This window comes from Thermobia domestica, chromosome 5 (genome assembly GCF_964235325.1).
Source record: "Thermobia domestica chromosome 5, izTheDome1.hap1.1, whole genome shotgun sequence".
Lineage (NCBI taxonomy): Eukaryota > Metazoa > Arthropoda > Insecta > Zygentoma > Lepismatidae > Thermobia > Thermobia domestica.
In genome coordinates, this window is record NC_137458.1 from 317,490,110 (window position 1) to 317,511,694 (window position 21,585).

Here is a 21,585-nt window from a genome sequence, read left to right on the forward strand (position 1 = left end):
TGTCTCCATGCTTGAAAAAACAAACAAAACACGAAGTAAAAATCTTTAATCGAATAATGAAAACACTAGCCTAGTACCTAAATAAAAAAAAAAAAGCTAAAAATTTAAAAGGGTTCCGGAAGCTATGAAACTAGATCTGAGTTTGTAAACGAGTTCAAGCACTTCCATTGAGAAATGAACTCAAAACCACACTCGTTGACACACACACAAACAATCACAAAATGACTAACTATAAAATGTAAATATAAATACCTGCCAAACGTCATTTACTACATGTTCTTCGTAATACCACTTTTATGCACTAGACCTTGATGTGCTTGTTTTGGACTCGAACTCCAAACTTTCAATTTTGATGCTTTGTCGTGAGGCGATTGGAGTGCAACTACAATTAAGAACTTCGATCTGTAAACCAGAAATAATTGAGATCGGAGCTGATATGCTGTCCATGCATCACTCAGTAAAAGTTGTCTCACTGTCCTTATTTTAACGCCAATAAGTTTACTGAACCTTAATCACTATTTGTTCCCCTAAGCCTTTGGCTCGCTGTACACTATAGGTTAAAACAATCCTTAATTAAAATTTATAACTGCTTACATTTAGCTTTAAAAAAAATGTCCAATAACTAATTTGAACTATGTTGTATGGAACCCGGAGGTTCAATGATGCGTTCTGCATTGACTTCTGTCCTTAGCCAACTGGATCCAGTTTCTACTTCGCATTTCTATTTCTACGAGATCTATCTTAATATTGTCCTATCATCTGCACTTAGGTCTTCCTAATGGTCGTTCTCTGATTGGATTTCCAGTTTAAACTTTGAAAGCGTTCCTCCTTTCTTCCAGCCTGGCTACATGACCCGCCTACTTGAACCTCCTAGATTTGATAACTCTAATAATGTTTGGTAAACCGTATAAATTACGTAGTTTCTCGTTATAAAGTTTCCTCCATTCTTCATTTCTGTTTGTCTTTGTTCCGAATATTTGTCTCAGGATTGCATTCTCAAATACTTTGAGCCTGCGTTCCTTCCTCAGAGTAGGTGACCATGTTTCGCAACCATACAGAACAACAGGCATGATTATCGTTTTATATATTTTTAAGCTCCAAATTCCTCGATAGAGTTCGTGACGACAAAGGATATTGAACTTAGTAGTAATACAAATTACAAATATTAACGGATAGCGGTTTGTATTAACGCAAATAATAATAATAATAATAATAATAATAATAATAATAATAATAATAATAGAACACTATTGTCACCAATTTCTGTTTATTTCCAGCAAAACTTCTTCATACCTGCCCCCAGGTTGGGAACCACTATTCTAGAGCATTTGAACTTAATATTATTTACTTTTCTTTTTTAGTATTTTCGTATACATTTTCGATTTTAAATACATTTACTCGAATGTAATATAAGTATGTTACGGTTTATATAAAATAGGTTTAAAATTATATTTAAATTCTAATAATTTCCATATAGTATCTGATTCAACTACATTCTTATTCAATTTACTTATAGTTACTTCAATTTACTTTTAACAAGTATTAACTAAGATAATTGACTACAAGCAAAACACTTATAAGATCTTAATTTTTAAATTCTATGAGCTGGCGGGAGCTCATGTTTCTCGGATACCAAATTAAACTGTAGCTGCACGTCTCATGTAGCCTCGCTGCTGAAGGGAACGCTAAACTCAAAAAAATCGAATCAAATAAAAGCTATATGAAATAATACTTCTATTTTTAACTGGAAATATTAATCAGTCAATATTTGTACTTGTTAACTATTGTTGAATAGTATGGCTTTTGTAAATGTAACGTATTAGCATGTGTTTAATTTGTGTTTACACCCATTTCCTTCTACGATTATTACCATTTAGACAGTGAGAGGACACAGCCCCTGAAAGAGAGTTCCATCTCCCTAATAACTAACTTGAAACGTTACAATAAATACAGTATTTTTCTATAACCCCACAAAACTCAAGCAACTTTAAATGAACAGAAAATTCGACAAATTTTGCCCTGGAATCCGAACCATGCTTTGGGATCCGAACGCATAGCACGTTGTCCATATATGCGTTTTTGTATATGTTTTTCCAGAAACGCACAAGTAAGTTTGTGGTAAACAACATTGTGTCCATGGATTTCTCGGAGTACTCCCTTTTTCTCCACATTCTCATTCTACCAATTCGTCTCCCTTAGCGCAAATGGAATAATCGTGGGACGTTAAGCTAAGATATGTCATTTTACTATTTGAAAAGGGGGAAATTCTGTTAGAACTCTAACGGGGTGCTGGGACAGATTCCGAGGTATCACTGTAGTACAATATAATATATACTAATATAGACTAAAATAGACTAATATAGACGGTATGGATTGAAGTCTAGGCGTTAAATAAATATCTTTGTAGAGAATCGAGAAGAAATTACTGTATTAATAGCATATATTTTAATTACGCTCGACCCTAGCCATAGAGCTTAAATACACGTTTCTGATTGGTTAAAGTTATCCGTTTCTCGTGACGTTAGCATACATATAGCACAAATCAAACGTCAACTGGTGCTTTGTTCTCGTGGCCCAGCATGCTAGCACACGGATTAATAATAGAAATTGATTTCGGCGTGGGTTCAAACCCGGTCCAAGGGAAGCCTTTCCGTTTCTCGTGACGTTAGCATACATATAGCACAAATCAAACGCCAACTGGCGCTTTGTTCTCGTGGCCCAGCATGCTAGCACACGGATTAATAATAAAAATTGATTTCGGCGTGGGTTCAAACCCGGTCCAAGGGAAGTCTTTTTTAATTTTAATAACACTTTTATAATTAAAATAAGATAAAGATAATACTCACTTGTCCTTGTATATAATATATAATCAATGCATAACTAAACATAACTGAGCGAGCGTAAGCGAGCGAAGGGAGTTAGAAACTCCACACGGTTCGTTTTGTTCCACCTTGATCCCCATAATAATACTACATGACATTAATTTCGATGTACACTCATGTCCAAATTCATTGTCGCATACCTATAACTGGCTTCTTATAAGAATATGATTTGATAATGATTTTGCTGGGTACATTTAATACTGATACTAAGTGTATAATCAGGAAATGTACATTTGTGGTAAATTTCATAGAAAAAGAATTATAAATACGAAAATTAGAATGAGTAAAACAAAATGTTGCTCGATGGACAAGAAAGTTTTATTTTCGTTTTATTGTTTCTATTTACTGCTCTTTTGATTTGAAAATTGCCACATACATGTCTTTGCCAGTTACACAGATACTAACATTATAAGAAATACCTGGCGAATTCGTTATCAAATTATATTCCTACAACAACATATTTATAGACATGCGACAATAATTTTGGACATGAGTGTACATAAATCTACCCTCACCCGCTTCCTTGTGACCAACTTGAAATAGGCCTAGTTGGCTAGGATAGGGCGTGAGATAAATGCTATTGATAGCTTTAATCCAACAATATCTGAATGACCTTCCATTGGATGATTTGATTGGTTTTGTATTGAATGTTTAGACAAACTGGAAGAAATAAATAAACAATTCAACGAACTTTCAAATTGCTGATGTCCTTTGTGTAAATATTATACCTACTACCATGTTGAACTTAACAACGTGAATTCCAGAAGGAGACAAATCCTAGAGATATATTAGTTTCCGAACATACTATTGATATTTCAGATCCTAGACTTTAATACCCAAATTTCTTTCAAGAGACTGAATAAAACTAACTAACTCTATGGCCTATGGAACCCGAAGGTTCAATGCCGCGTTCACAAAAGCTCTCCACTGACTTCTATCCTTAGCTAACTGCATCCAGTTTCTACTTTGTATTTCAATCTCTGCGAGATCCATCTTAATATTGTCCTCGTATCTGCGCCTAGGTCTTCCTAATGGTCGTTTTCCGAATGGTCTTCCAGTCAAGACTTTGAAAGCGTTTCTACTTTCTTCCATTCTGGCTACATGACCTGCCCATCTATGCCTCCTAGACTTGATGACTAATAATGTTTGGTAAACCATATAAATTATGCACTTCCTCGTTATGAAGTTTCCGCCATTCCCCATTCCCGTTCCTCTTGGGTCCGAATATTCGTCTCAGGATCTTGTTTTCAAATACTTTCAGTCTATGTTCTTCCCTCAGAGTAAGCGACCATGTTTCGCAACCATACAGAACAACAGGCATGATTATCGTTTTATACATTTTAAGCTTCAAATTCCTCGACAGAATTCGCGACGACAAGAGATTTTTAACCGAATAGTAACACGAAATAAATAAAAACTGTTAAAACTGTCTTAAAATAAGTTTTGTAAGGCTAGATAAAGAAGTGTTTTTTTTATTTTATTTTAAGAGGTTGTTTAATCTTATGTTTTCTAAAATTAGCTTTCGTCCGTTGTTCTAAATGTAAGGCCGTAAAGAAGTGTAGAGTTAATGACAGTTTGTTTGGACATGAATGTGCTCCCTGCATAATGCTAATCAATAAGGAACGCCTTCCTCCCTTTGCGCTCAGGGATTAAGACAGGCAAATGACCCAACCGACATTTCAAGAGTTCTTCCGTAATCGAAGATGGAAGAAGCACACGCCCTACACGCTCTATATTTACACGCATTAAACCTCCTTTTATGGTCTTCTACACATATTTTAAGATAAGATGTGTGTTACACTCTCTCACGATTTCTGTAAATACTTTCTATTGAAAAGAAAACATGGCAAATAAAAGGTAGAGAGACAGTCAATATTGAGGAACTCCTCATTTCAATACAATCTTTTTTTTTTTTTTTTTTTCGTTTGCTAATTTTGAAGCCGAGAGTTATTGATGACCATTCTACTACAAAGGGATGTAGAACAGCCATTGTAAATCATTACATACATTCATGAAAAGCTACATTTGTTTGTTTTCAAGTGTTCAGCATACAAACGCAATATTGCCACTTTCTTTTCTATATTGTAATGCAACTGAGAAAACGATGATTTTTTTAAAAAAATAATTTTTAAATAAACATTTTAAAGTGTAAATACTAAGATAACGGGTAGCTTTTATCTCAAAAGAAAAGAATGAAACCCGTTCTCTCCAAAACTGTAGAGGCAGATGCCTCTTTTAACTTAAGGTTGGTGTAAAGGGACAAGCTTTGCCGATAGATGACACTACGGTCTTCGTATCTCTCATGCATTTTTTTTTTTTTTTTTTTTTTTTTTACCTTTCACGAAGATTCACGATTTTCTCTTACAAATTTCAACGTAGAGACTTCAAATTTTTAGAGGAGGAACTTCATAACCTATCGAAGGCAACAATCTGTGCCGATTTTTTTATTTAGAATTTTCTTCATTGTTGCAATGGCTTGAATATTGAAATGGATATCCAAACCTTTAACAATATAACTGTTTCAATAATGAAGAAAATTGTAAATAAAAAATTGGCACGGATTGTTCCCTTCGATAGGTTATGAAGTACCTTTTCCAGAAATTTGAAATCTCTAGGCTGAAACTTCTAAGAAAAATCCTGAATTTTCGTGAAAGGTATAAAATACATGAGAGAGATACGAATATTGTAGTGACATCTATCGACAAAGCTAGTCCCTTTACACCAACCTTAAAGTTTCTAAACATTAAATTAACACTTCTTTTTCTCCCTTATTTAGATAAACATGACCATCTTTACTTGTGGTTCAAACACGTTAAAAAAAAAAAAGGGTGCCACTGTGCACCTGTGGTAGAGCGCTCACCTCTGGCACGTGAGGTCCCAGACTCGATAGGAGCTTCTACCTAATGGGCTTTATGGTGCACAAAAACTGTGTGCGTGGGTTTCCTCGGGGTTCTGCTGTTTTCCTAACACTCTTTCTTCCCCCTATCATCATCCATCTTAATTATCACAGTCTCCGTTAGATTTGGAGCAAACGTTGGGCGTTAAACTAAAAGAAAAAAAAAGAAGTATCTCTAAAAGCTTTAACACTTTGTACAATAGTTTAATTTGATTTCGGTGTGATGTATCTTAATCTGTGTATGATATCTTGACTATTTCGAATGTACTTTCATGTTTATTCGACTTCCTATACTGAAAAATAATGTAGTAATTTTCTAACACATATAAGAAACATTTAACATAATAGACTACTATTTTGGCTCAGCGATAAAATAGTAGTGACTCAGTGGTAAAGCGCTTACCTCTGGTCCCTGGGGTTTCTGATTCGATCTCCTGTGAAATCAGTTTCGGAGGAAAGCATCGTGTCCGTGTGCTTTCTCTTTGTACACCCGTTTTCTACCACATTCTCATTCCACTGTTTTTCCATTACCATTCACTTGCCCTAATCATCGTCTCCCTTAGCCTAAAAGCATTGATAATTGTGACACGTTCAACTGAACATTTCATTTAATTTTTTACACATGTCTTATAGGCTCGTTCGATTAAATTTTGAATGTGTCTGAAACAAAAAAAAAAAAAAATACTCTTGGTTTCTCTGAGATTCATGCGTTTTAACTCTGCTAGACCTTGTAGTTATCTTTCAATGTAATGCTTTGACAAACACAGACAACACGACAAGAGACAAAGAAAGTCCTCCACCTCAGCAAACTCATACAGATGTTCTTTTTCTGAGTATGACGGTGTTTTATTGTGTCCATGTCACACTTTCCCAGCTGGGACACGAGTCTGACTGCTTCTGGGTCTCCATCACTGAGGGGAAACTCTGAAAATATATAGAACGTTTCACGAACACTTTACATACTCTTTGCAGGATTTTTTTAAACATTAAAATTTATTTAATAACTCACGAAAAGTGAAAACACCAAAGTCCAAGTACTTAACGTGCACAGAGGAGAAAAATTAACCAAAAGATAAGGAATAGCTTGTAGATGGATTGAGTATAGCCCGCTCCCCCCCCCCCAGTGATTTTTAATGAATCATAGTGATTCTAACGATTCATATTAGTTCATAATGAATCGGATAGTAGTAGTAGTAGGAACGGGTTAGAAGCCCCGCAGGGGTTGGTTGGGTTCTGTTCTCGACATAAGTATAAGTAGTAGTAGTAGTAGTAGTAGTACTAGTACTAGTAGAAACGGGTTAGAAGCCCCGCAGGGGTTGGTTGGGTTGTTTTCGACATAAGTAGTAGTAGTAGCAGTAGCAGTAATAGCAGTAGTAGTAGTAGTAGTAGTAGCAGGAGTGGTTGAAATGGTATATAGTGCCTGTTCCGACCTGTGACTCTTCTAGTTCCGGTGAAAAGAACTGGGGGGAGCGGGCTATACACAAGCCTTGTAGATATATGGTATTGGCAAAGCAAGGAACATAGGAGTCGTTCAGTTCGAAAATAGTTCTTGCCCAGTTACAGAAAATCCCAGAAAACCGAGAAAAACCGTGCATTTTGTAGAACTGGAAATATTTGAGAATGTTCAGGTTTTCCACATGAACACACTGAGGTATTCCCAATTCTACAAAACATGTAGATCCCACATTTTAAAAAAGTTTTCTGGAATTTTTTGTAAATGAACGAGAGCCGTTTGGGAACTAGACTACTCATATAGTTATACTTGAATAAGGAATCAGTAAAAATCAAAGTATTTGTTTTGTTCTACAGTAATTGATAAAAAAACTCTCATTGTTAAAAATTCACCTGTTCTGCTGTACTTCACTATTATACTCTTAACCTTTTTTTAAAGAACATGTATGAAGGCATCAGGTATATAACGTGAACTCACGCCCAGAGGCGCTCCCTAGATGTAAGTGTGGGAAACTATCATAAAAAACTGGTCCATTCGTCTAAATTTGTAAATGTATATTGTCTTTTGTCATAAGAAACATACAAATAGAACCTTAATGACCAGGTTTTAGACAATATCTTTTTTGTTCCTATTCTTCTTCTTCCACATCTGATTTTTTTCTTCTTCTTCTCGTGTAGTTCTGCCATTCTACACTAAACCTTATTCGTTTGTTTCCTTTGGTAAACGCGCCTTCAATGTAGTCATTAGGATGAAATGTTTATGGCTGTTCACACGACAATTTGCCAAGCGATTAAAAACTACAAGATGGAAAATTACAATTACTTCAAAGCAGCACAATGTTATCTCTGCCTTTGTGATTTTTATGGCTGAACAAAGCTATGTCTACAACAAGTGGCAATTATTATATTATTGCATGTGATTTATTGCCAGGAATTGTAAATTATTTCAGCCACTTGTACGGAAGCAAGTAATTATAGAAATGATACGTTATACAAGAAACGTCTCAAGTGGCCTACTGAAATCTGTTTCACACAAGGACCTAACACGGAGTTAGACAAATTTTAATTTTCCTTTTCATTTAGGAGACAAAATGATTATATTGGATTTATCATTCTTTACATCTTTGTTTCAAGGAAACTCAAGATCTAAGCAAAATATATTGTTTCTTTAGTAACACTGCAGAAGGATGCGATTCTTATACAAATATTTTTACAAAATCAAAAGAACGACAAATTTGGTGTATGTTGAGAAAGAAACCACCGATTTTCAGTAATATATATATTATGGATGTATCAAGCATGGCGGGCTTTCACTAGTACCTCCAGTATCGTTTGTTTCCGGTCGATTAAAAAACAGTACTATGTGTGGAAATTATAATGGTTTGGTTATGTTTTGTGTTTAGTTGTAAAGATTATAATAAGGGAGAAAATTACAATTTTTCATCTAAATTTCCGAAACTAGAACTTTTAAATCTGGAAGATCAAGGAAGGTATTGCACGAAAATATATGTAAATAATATGCTTCCTTTATTTAGCAGCCATTTTGTTTCGAATTGGAAATACAATTTTTGATTCCTTGCTCTTTTATTGTCAGCGGAAGTGACGAAATCACTTGACTCACGCATTCGTTGTTGAGTCAAGCGCTTCTAAGCGGAGTAATTCCTAACTATAACTCATGTTACTCACGAGAAAAAAGAATTTTCGTCTCATCTCTAAAATGAGACAGAGTTCAAATGACAAGTATCTTTTAAAATTCGAAACGAGATTTGAAATATGACAAACCTCGTGTCGCTTTCGAGACGAGAAGCCTTATATCTCAAACATTGCTTAAGTGTTACATAGTTCATAGTAGGTCTATAAGAACTATAAAATGATAGTGATTGTACGGACTAGGATTGGCCAAACTTTTCTGGAAATAGAAATTTCTCTTTTCGGATTTCGGAACTATTCTGGAATTCGGAAAAGTTTCGGATTTTTTCTGAATTCTGGAATTTTCTAAATTCTGGAATTTTTTAAATTCTGGATTTTTCTAAATTTCAAAATTTTGTAAATTTTGAAATTTTGTAAATTTCGGATTTTTTTCAAATTACAAAATTTTTGTGAATTCAGAATTTTTCCGATTTTATTTTCCGGATTTCAGAAAGTAAAAATTCCGGAATTGGCCATCCCTAGTATGAACAGAATGAAGAATAGATATTTATCAACGTTTAAAGATATCCAAAGTTATTACACAAAATACGACAATTATAAATATGGTTTAAGTGTTGTCATATTACACACATTCTTCGTGGACTTCCTATGACGCGTAAAATTTTTGTAACTTTTACATGAAATTAAGAAAAAAAATCAAGGTGTAAATTTTGTACATAATTTTACAAACCAAGATGAGAAAATCGAGACGAGAAAGAATTCAAGATGAGACGAGACTTCACAACAATTACCAGACGGAGTGAGGGGATCTTATATCTTGTCTCGTGAACAAACCCACTCACTCTTACGGCCTTAGTATGAAACCAGAAGGTTCAGTACCGAAAACACAAAAACTGCTCTTAGCAAATGGATCCAGTTTCTACTTTCTATTTCTGCCACATCTTAATTTTGTTCTCTCATCTGCGTCTAGGGTTTCTAGGCAATCATAGCGAACAGATTCTCGGATATTTTTCTTTCCTTTTGTCACCGGAAATGACGAAATTACTTGACTCCTCCATTATCAATAATAATAATAATAATAATAATAATAATAATAATAATAATAATAATAATAATAATATAATAATAATAATAAAATAATAATAATAATAAGGTAAATTTTAAGAATTTAATATCTAACAGGTAGCAACTAGAGTTGAAAGTACTTTTCAGCAGTGACGCTATACAAGTGAGGTTCTGCTTGTTAAAATGGGGTGGAACCTCTGACCATGTGCAATAGACACCGGGACAGCAAGAACAATACATTCAGGAGTGCCTACCTCACACTCATTTCTAGTGTGTGGGGTTCTTGGTTTGATCACCTTTCACCAAATTAACTTCGTGATGGACATACACCGTTTAGGGGAATTTTATGGGATTCTTCCTTTTTCCTCCTACTTTTTCATTCCACCATTATTATCCATCTCATCAGTCTTCCTTCGCTTCCGCGCATAATCGTGGGACGTTAAATAAAAAAAAATATATTAGATCGTCATGTATCTTACATCTAATATGGTTAAACATTTAATTGTTAATTGAGTTCACCTTGTTCATTCTTTCAACGTTGGAATTTAACAATCTTTGTGACGAACAGAGAGATCTCCAAAGCACTCTCACACGTCACAATCTCCTTCCATCTCAGCAGGAGCTCATGTGGTTCGGACTCAAAGTTATCAGTAGGTCCTGTCTTATATAGCCTCACTGCTGAAAGGGACGTTAAATTTCAAAATCAAATCAACTCAATCTTCTCCCATTTAAGGGAAGACCACTTCATTCACAAAATATCCATCCAATATGGAAACATAAACACTTTCCTTGATTTTTCCTTTTATTTTTAACTGGTCACGTTTCAAAAATATTTCCGTTGATATTTTGAAATAAAATAACCGCTAGGAATAAAAACCCAAGTTGTTTTTACCGTATGTAGTTTACAATTAGTGTATGTGATATTGCTGTAGGACAAAATGTTTTACACATATTTGAAATATTAACAAACTCAGAGCAAGTGGTATGTGACGTCAAAGAGACAAAGGATCTAAAAACGAAGAAAATAATATATGCATTTTAAATACATAAACAGTGTAGTCAAGTCATAATATTATTGTTTGAATTGGGAGAATGTTCACAATATTTATATTCTGAAACAGAATTCTCTGTCGTTTTTCACTATGGCAAACTATTTGACCAGATATACATTATACACTGTGCTATCCCATTTTCTTTGGGGGAGGGAGAGGTTACTTATTCATGAAATATGAACTTCTCTTAGCGGGAAATGCATCTTTGTGCAGATTGACTTTATGTGAATTAACTATAAATAGTGGGCATACAGTATAAAATCTAGATTACATAAAACAAACCAACTTGTGCTACGTGGCCATTAAAAAGGCACCCAATCAGGGCACAAGTGTGTCAGGGAAACTCACGGGGATTCGTCTGTAGGGTGCAGGTGGATCAGCGACCTTGGATATACACATAAACAATGATAGTGTAGACACACTTAATATGGCATAAAAGTACAGACCTTGCATGTGGCACAGATTTGTGATACTTCTATAATCTTTTTCTACACTGCCTTTGCATAACACTCCACTTCATCATGTCTTCCTTATAGAGATCTACGTGAAAAAGAGCACGCTTTGCATTGCGTATTTCTACCTTATTATACGTTTGGGAGATAAGATTCCGATATATTTTGATTACTTACACTCTATTGTCAAATCAAATAACATGTTTCTTCTGCAGATTTTATAATTGTATATCCCCATAAAATGGAATAGAGCCTAAAACTTTTTTCCTCTTAAATTCTATGGAATATGATATCTGTTGATATTCCTCAATTCAAATAGCTTGTAAATCTTTGCGTTTAAGGTTGTTTTTTTTTTGAGATTTTCAGATTTTTGAGATTCCTCTCAGGGGTTCTTTCGTATTATTATTTGGGGGGGGGGCACTGTGGCTCAGTGGTAGAAAGCTTACCTCTGGTGCGTAGGGTCACTGGTTCGATGCTGACCAAGTAAGTTTGTGCTAAAAAAAATCGTGTCCATGGGTTTCCTTCCACATTCTCATTCTACAATTCTTCCATCGTCATTCCTTTGTCTTAATTATTCATCTTCCTCTGCTTAAAGGGTGTAATCGTGGAACGTAAAACTTAAAAATTTCATTTTTTTTTTTAGTTATCCTATTCTACTAGGCTATATTTCTGAATTCATTCACTCTCTTGTAACGTTGGCTCTTTTCGTGTAAATCTAAGTGATAACTCATGAGACTAAAGCTATGCATTTGATTTAATTTTAATTACCTGGTTAGTTTCTCTGTTGAATGAAGAATAAAAACATGTGAACGTGTTGAGTATGCGAAAATTGACGTTTAACAGCTAAAAATGAAAGGATGCTACGAGCACATTTTTTTAAAATTTCTTTTTGTCGTTGCATCCAAGGGGGTGGGGTAGGGCAGCACCTTGTCCAGAGAGAACGAGACTTGAATATTTAATATTATGGAAGAAGTGAAGTTTACCTTTCGTCTTCTTTGTTTTATTTTGGTGAAACAGGTATCAAGGTCGCTATGGAACACAACGGTTTGAAGGTCGTTGGGAGGTGGTTGGCCTGTCGCCGGCTTTCCTCTGTTTATTTTCTACTACTACTCCCACTACGTCAAACAGAAGATAAATACGCACAGCAGTGTGTGCAGTACGTACTCTCTAGTAAACTTCTACTTCTTTATACAAATAACTCCTGAGATGTCGGGCGAAGACCTTCCCCTTCCCTTTCTATCAATATTTATTTCAGTAGACCAACAGCAAATCGAAAGGGGTTCATACAACTCACGCCTCCAACAAGTTTTTTTCTTCTTTTTTCGCTAATCGTAAACTATTCATCTATGTTCGAAAAATAAAGAGGGTTCTTATTGTTGTAATTTAAATAAAAGTGAGAACTAAAGAATAATAATAAGTTTAGATTTCTCTTATTTTTTTAAAAAATAAAATTTTGTCTTGTCTGAGGTTGTGGACACAAGGATTAAAAAGCAAGGACCGTGACAGAAATTTTAATGGATTCTCTAAATACGAACTTAGAAGATGGCTTTCAATTTTTGGTCAAAAAGAATTTTGCTTTATATTCTGCACTGACACTTTATATATATATATATATATATATATATATATATATATATATATATATATATATATATATATTATATATATATATATATATATATATATATATATATATATATATATATATATATATATATATATATATATATATATATATATATATTATATATGTGTGTGTATAATAAATTCAAGTTAAATTCTATTTCTTGAGGTATTAGACATCCTTTGTTACTTTGGCGGTTTTGTTCGCCATTTTGGTAGATTAATGTGTCATTTCTACCTTGTGAAATAGAAACTGTGGACTACGGTAATTGGAGATCGAACTTTGACCACACACAAACAAAAATGAACGTGTTAACATCACCTCACTGATAGTAAGCTACTAGGAGCAGATTTCCGTCTGTAATTCTTAAAATTAATTAATTAGATTGCAGATACTGCTTAATGGATAGTTGCCCAAAAGAGGAGAGCTACGTATTCATCGAGTCTCGCGAACAACACTATACCCTGGCCGGTAAACGATGATTTCTGACAGCTTTGCACAAGGCCACGGTCAGCGAGCAGAAGACAGCAGGTCAACCAACCTTAGGCTCAGAACCTGTCGCGTTTCCATGGTAACCACTGCACATTGCCAAACTTTCACTCACCCCTCTCAGCCTCAACGAGAAAGCAGACGATTCTCCCCGTGCACGAGAAGCATATGGCAACACTACCCTCCTCAGTTGTCCTCGCGAGCTGAGCTGTCAGAAATCATCGTTCGCCGGCCAGAGTATAGTTCACCCAAGTCTTGGATCTCAAACCCTGTTTTAGTGTTCATGATTCATAGTATAAAACTATAGATAAAGTGATTGTGCGAACACGAGAAATAGTATTTATCAAACTTAAAAGATGTGTAATTCCTTACAGTTCAATAATATTCCAATAATAAATATGGTTTAATGTTAGACATCTTAATTTGTTACTGTTATGCCACACTACTCATACTCTCACTGCGCCAAAACGATTCGCAAAGAATCGATGTAGGCCCGGTAGAGAGAAATGGAATCTTTCAGTTTAACGTCCCACGTTTATGTCCCTATAGGCTAAGCCAAGTAAATGATGATGGAAAAAATGGTGGGAGGAAACTAGAGGCTCCCAGAAAACCCACGGACACTAGGTTGTCCACCACAAAGTTATTTGGGCGGGAGCCGAACCAGGGACTTCACGCATCAAAGCTAAGCGTTCCACTACTGAGTCACCGTGCCTCTCTAAGTACCGAAAGATATTTTAAAAATCCGTAATGGTGTATAATGTATTTGACCCAGGGCAGCCCTCTGCCTTTGGTGTTCACCTAGTGTATGAGTAAATTAAAAGCTTCTTTAATTAAGAGAGAACCAGTGTTCGAATTAAGAACAAAAGAAAGGAAATGGAAAGACATTCTGAAAGTTTCTAGTGTTGCGTGTGAATAGTTTTAAAGTCCGATTGCTTGATAGACCACATAAACCATTCTTAATACTTAATAGATTGATGAGTATTTAATTCTTTATCAGCAGCGTAGTTAAACAGTTTAAAATGGTGGCCTCCTACCGGGAATTGAATCGGCAACCTGCTGCACCAAAAGCACGTGCGCTTACCACTACAATAGCTATGATGGTTTTTGACTGATTGATTGTTCTTGGAGTTGAATGCTCATTTCGACACAAATTCTACAGTTTATGAGGTGAGAAGGCGGAATCCGAACTAGGCCCCATAATATACAACATTTCGTGGGGTTATGCGAATAACAGAGGCTACGTGAAACTTCTAGAACAGGACTCACCGTGTAGGATCTTGGACGCAACTGCCATCGCCATGGACACCTGTAGTGGTTGATGGATCATCATAAATTTTGGCCAGGATGTAGGGGATAAAGAGTTAGGAATCGAGTCCTTTGATGGAGGTGATATTCAAACCGGAAGTGATATTTAAAACCATGGGCGGCGATTAGGGGGCAAAGGGGGCAGTTGCCCCCCACTTTTTTGAAATGACCCTCAATGTATATAATTTCATTTGGAAATATAAAGTTTTTATATGTATTAATTGTTCATAGAATAAAAATGGTGCCATAAAATATTTGCTGTTCCTTGAGTACGTATTGGTTTTCTTCCCGTACAGGTAAGAAAGCTACATGAATTGCGTTTTAATTGCCACGAAAAATGGCCCAAAAATTAACCTATTGGAGTGTCACAATTCGAGTGTACTTCATTTCTTCTTACAAGGGGATATGTTAGTCAGTTGCTTTAGAACTAAATGACATAACATTTCGCAAAAAAAGAAGTTCTTCAACAAGCAGTGTTTCTTTCAGAAACAATGTTCCGGGCGCACACTTAGTATTTCGGGGGGGAGCACTGCTGGTACTATTCTATTTATTATTATATTATAGACGTATTATTTTGGTCTCGTTCGGGCGGTGGATACTCTCAGAGCTTCGAGGGACAGTGCCTCCCAAAAGCATGTCTGGAAGAAACACTGTTCACAAATTATTCTTTAATTGCACAAAAATCGACAGTTCCTAAAATGTCTTTTCTTCTTTCTAATGGTAAGGAATATTTTGATTTAATTTTTTTGAGTTTAACATCCCGTTCAGCAGTGATGCTATATGAGACGTGGACCTACTGATTAACGTGGAATACAAACAACATGAGCTCCCGCCAGGAATCGAAGCCGAGTCTCCCACGTCAAAGGCGGGGCACTGTTTTGCAGTGCAATATATGAATTTAGGAGTACATATACTGTATACAATTTTGTATATACAATTAAATTTGGTGAATTCAACATAATTCTAGGTTTTAGGTAGGGATGCGCACGAGACGAGTCGAGACAGGATTTTCCTGACAAAATTCGAGTCGAGACACGGCTCTTCCAATAGACAAATATACATTTTTCGAGTCGAGATATCACTTTTACAGCACATTTTCGAGACGAAACAGCCTCAAATCTTGTCTCGTGGGCATCCCTAGTTTTAGGACTATTTTCCATAACTGGAGTGTGGAGTGATTCTAAGTATTGTTGAGTTTTGGTGTATTCCAAGAAAGTGAAAACTGTACCTAATGGCAACGAACATTTTTCGGGAAACTGCAAAAGTATTTCTTTAAATGTCGCAGCATATGCTTGTAGTATTTACTGTTTTTCTAAGAGTAATAACATGTAATAATATGCATGGAATTAAAAATATAAGTTGTTCATTAATTCCCAGTTTCAATATAACTTTTGCGAAAAAAGCCTCAGTTTTCATTACTGTTCGATTAATATTATCCTTTCTGTTTGTTTTGCGAATTTATCAAATAAGCCTCTAATCTGACCCCACAATTTTCCAGACAGAATTTTAAGATGTTCATGAGCAAGGAATCAAATCTCTTCTTACACCTTCGTTGTTTAAAAGTACAAAGGGCTAGTGTGTACTTGCGTTGCTCTTGTCAATTTACTTAGTAAAATATGAAACACGATATACGGTGTCTTAACTCGAAAATACAGTATCCTAATATTTATACAACCTTTCGTCAAACAAAAAGTTAGAAGCAACCAAAAAACTAACGTTGATATACAAATATTGAGATCATGTCTTGCCCCCCCACTTTTGACGTCCAACCGCCGCCACTGTTTAAAACAATCACTTCCGTTTTTTCACGTTGATCACTATAGAGCTAAACTGATAATGGATTGGGAGAAGAGGTTTCCTACAATGGATTAAGGGTCTCAAGAATCCAGTTCACTTGGATTCTTAAGTCTCTACCGAAAGCAATATAAATCTACCACTTCCGGTTTTAACATTTATCGTTATAGAGCAAAACCGATTAGCAATAGCAAGAAACGGTTTCTGGAATCAACTAACTCCATCTCCTGTCTAATGTCCCTACTAAAACCGGAAATGGTAGAACTCTACTACCATTTCCGCTTTCAATATTGAGGAAACATTACGACACATAAACCAAACTTATTCACCTGATGTACACGTGACACTGCTACATGTTTCTTATCCATGACTGGGACAAATAGCGGTATAGTACATTAAATTAACATTAGAACCTTCCATTTCTTGTCACATGGACAACATTGAAAAACGTGTTGAGAAACCTTTAACTTATTTGAAGACTCCTACCACAAAAAATACAGTTAAAAAATTATGTTTTAAATCAAACAATAAAAGTGTCATAATCGGAAGAAGAGAAAAGTGTGTTTTATTTGTAGAATATCCAAGAGTATTTATCTGACTCGCCAGTCAGACTCATTTCAGGAAGATAAATGACAGAAGCATTTTTTAAATATTTTTGTTTTAAAGTATAATATAAAGCAAATCACTGAACGATAACAGTTTTTGTGAAAAGAAAACTCGAGAATTGAGCCGTTCACTTGTGAGAATATTTAGATTTCATTCACCGGTGCAAAGTACAGTAATTTCGTCCATATTCGCAGCGTTTTTTTTGTTTTCATGCCCTATAAAATATAAAAGAGATTGATGCATGCACTAGAAGAGAATAAGGAAATAGAGACAGAACTAAATAAACACAACGTAAGCAAATATATAAATGGTTTTTGTTTATAAAAATCTAATACAATTGAATAGTCTAGTTGTAGAGTTAACTAATTGTTCACAAGAGTACTTCTAATGCTTTCTCTTTGGTTCTTGCGACAAACTGATTTACCACGTCTTTGCATGATTTTTTTTTTAACAAGTAACTTTGTCACGTGTACACCACGTGAATGAGTTTGCTTCGAATATTGAAAGTAAGGGAATGGTATGCAACCAATATGTTTTACGCACAATTGGGTTGCATTCTGCCAAGGCGCAATTCATATAATGCTTCCTACGTATCATGGGAGTACCTGGGATGTACATTTATCTCCATCAACGAACTCATTTCCGAATACGCTATTCCTAAAGAAATACGCAATTGCAATATTAATTGCTTTGAATTGCAGTTAAAACACAATTCCTGTAGCTTTCTTAACTCCACAGGAAGACAAATAACCAATACGTATTCACGCAGCGGTGAATATTATATGGCACCATTTTTTCTATGCATCAGTAATACATACAAAAAAATTACATTTCCAAATTGAAACTATATACATTAAGAGGTCACTTTTAAAAAATGGGGAGGGCAACTGCCCCCCTCTTGCTGCCTTAATCGCCGCTTCTGCATCCACTTCCTTCGATCTACAGTGCATGTACAGTACGTGGGACGTGAAAGTAAAATAAATATTCGAAGTGTTCAGTGGGAAATTCGTACATTAGAATAATATATTAGGATAAATGTATGTTATTATTATTATTATGTGTGTGTGTGTTAGGCGACCAACGTCCTATATTTGTTTGACAAGTGGACTACATGAAACAGATCGACGTAGGTTTACGAACAAAACCTTTTCTCTATACTTACCTGTCCACCCGGATAAACATTAATTTTGGCCAGGGCGTACACTTAGGAATACAGTTTATTGATGCAGTTGATCGGAAGATATACTCCTTCATGTATTCCTGTAAGCGTTATTAATGAATTACTCCTTGGTAATATGCAACCCAACTGTACCACTATTCAGTAACTTTCTTAACCAAACTCCTTCATGTGGTATACATGTGACGTTACACTTACGTTTGAGGGCTTGCGCTATCTTCATAATTCTTCTTCTCTTTGATAATTCCTAATGACGTATTCTTCTTGTTTGAAATACGTGTGAACTTCAATTATTTAGTTTCACTAAATCTTTTTTTTTTTTTTCAAATCTTCTACTCTGTAAATATAAGTATATGTTTTATATAAGTTTGGCATGAGTTCAATTTGATTTATAAGTATTAAAATAATATAACTTTTACAAAGTAAGGGATGTTTAAGCATATGTTAACAACAGTAAAATCATATCATTGAACTTGGTCATTACAAAGAAAGGAAGAACAATACGTCAAAGAAACGAGAATTCCAGTTCTAAATTCTGGGGGGACAAGCATTAATATTTGAACACCCAAGAAGTTGTTGTTTTGGACCATCTTGCAAAATTTGAAATTAGGTCCCTTCTTTCAATCTTATTCTTTGTAGGCTCCCTCGGAGCCTGTGGGTCCTCCCGCACGCCCCTGGGCCGTTCCATACATGATAAATTAATTAAGGGGACATACGAATAAATCTTATTTCTAGGACTCCTAATAGTAGCCATTTTTTTACTGAAATGAGCCCATGACTCATTTTTGTTTTACTTACCTTTTGGGTACTGTTTTGTTTATGTAATGTAGTGAACCTGTTTGATGCTTCATTTATAATTTTATGTTCGTATTGTACATGGGGTAGGAAAATTTTGTCTTAAAGTATGCCTCCCCTCCAACGGCGGGGAGCTTTCCTGGGGGCAGTTGTCCCCCACGAGATACGGCTCTGGAGACGAGACGAGAGACATAGGAGAACCGACGCATTTCAAGAGTTTCGTGAACAACACTATAGGGGAGCCAGCAAAAGAAGGTCTCTAACAGCTAGCAGCTGAGTTGTTACTACTGACGTGTCAAGGCTTTTTTCGGTGCATCTATAGTGTCAATTTAATTAATGGTGTAGGACAGAGTGACCAGTAACACTAGCACAAAAATAGAGGCTGTATTATCCCCCCGCATGTGGTAAGAAACTTTAGAGACCATCTCTTGTTGGCCAAGCTATACTTCACCCAAAATCTTAAATCTCAAACGCTGTTACATGATTCATGGTATAAAACTAGAAATCGATGAAGTGATTTTACGAACATAATAAATAGAATTTATCAACATTTAAAGATACGTAAGTCATTACAAAATATATTCCAATAATAAATGTTGTTATATCACATCTTTCATGGGCCTCTCGTAACGCAGAAGGATTCTAATAACTTTTATATTGAATTAAGCGGGGAAAATGGAGGCATACATTTTGTGCATAAATTTACAAAAATTTAGCCTCGCATTCATTTTTTTTTTTGTTTTTTTAGTGATCAGACCTATAGAAAATAAAATTATAACTACTGATATGTGAGACTTCACGCAAAAGGAACAAAATGGAACATAAAATAGTTTTCGAGAATCGAGACGAGAAATCTTCGAATGTCTAGACGAGATGAGACTTACAAAATTTATGAGACAAAAAATATTATTTGTCGTGTCGTCTCGTCTCGTCTCATGGTCAACACTACGCTACTACGTAAATCAGTAAGTCTCGGAAAGTAAAATGGCGCCATTACTTACCAATCTTAATTTAATAATAATAATAATAATAATAATAATAATAATAATAATAATAATAATAATAATAATAATAATAATAAACTAATTCTTTCGAACACAGTCAATTCAACATCAAAATCATCTTCAAGGCAGTGTACTTAACAATATGCAACAATACATCTGAACCACGGTTTGGTTTGTACACAGAATATGTAAATAATTAAGTATCAATTTAGAATTATAAAATGTGCCCCTCGTTTACCAAACCAGGGGGCGCGGTGGCTCAATGGTAGAGCGTTCACCTCCGGTGCTTGGGGTCCCTGGTTCGATCCCAGATCGCGCCGTGTGGACTTTGTGGTGGACAAACACCGTGCTCGTGGGTTTTCTCGGGGTTCTCCCGTTTCCTCCCACTTTCTTCATTCCACCATTTCACTCATCTCTCATTATCATCGTCTCCTTTAGCCTAACCGGCATAATCGTGGGACGTAAAACTCAAAGATTTCATTTCATTTCATTTTCGTTTACCAAATCCCTAATAAGCCTATTTTCTGCAACTGAGTTGATCCCATTCCAAGGCTACTGGTAACAATTGACGTATTCCTGATCATGAATGGGAGAGGGAAGGGTTCAAGAACTCAATCCCAAATTCTTGCAGGACACCTATAATTTTTGTATATGTATTAATATATAAAATGTTGATTTTTCCATTATATCTTGCTCAACACCCTTGCGTACATCACTGACCGATAGACTTGCCTCGGATTCATTTTTTTTTTTTTTTTAGTGATCAGACCTATAAAAAATAAAATTATACTACTGATACGTGAGACTTCACGCAAAAGGAACAAAATGGAACATAAAATTGTTCCATCACGCTTATTTTAAAAAATAACGAAATTCCTACTTTATTCTAACAGAAGAGAAAGGATTATCTTTCATGGTTTCTTCTCTGTAAAGCGAATGAATTCTAAGGAACGCATTTCTTCTGAACACTGATTATATATATATATATATATATATATATATATATATATATATATATATATATATATATATATATATATATATATATACACACAAATATTATATCATTTAAATATTTAATGTATCAAAATTACCAAGACAACGTGGAAACTAAGCGAACACTACTAGTGTAATTCACCAATTATATGTATATATAATATTTTGCTACGTTGTCACTTATTACTATGCATGCAAATTTCTCACATTATTATTGATAGTAAAAACATTTTGTTACACTAAAGTATTTTACTTTTACTCTATTTCAATTTTCCAAATATTCATGTTTCAATTACATCATTTTAGTACCTGAGGTTACGAAAATATCTTGTCACCGCCAGGAATC

The 21,585-nt window shown here is 35.0% G+C and overlaps 1 protein-coding gene across 5 annotated transcripts in view; it reads left to right on the forward strand.

Moving 5' to 3' along the window:
- The window catches only part of lov (BTB/POZ domain-containing jim lovell protein), a 261,400-nt gene that overhangs the window by 96,696 nt on the left and 143,119 nt on the right, over positions 1-21,585 (forward strand). The window lies entirely within an intron of this gene.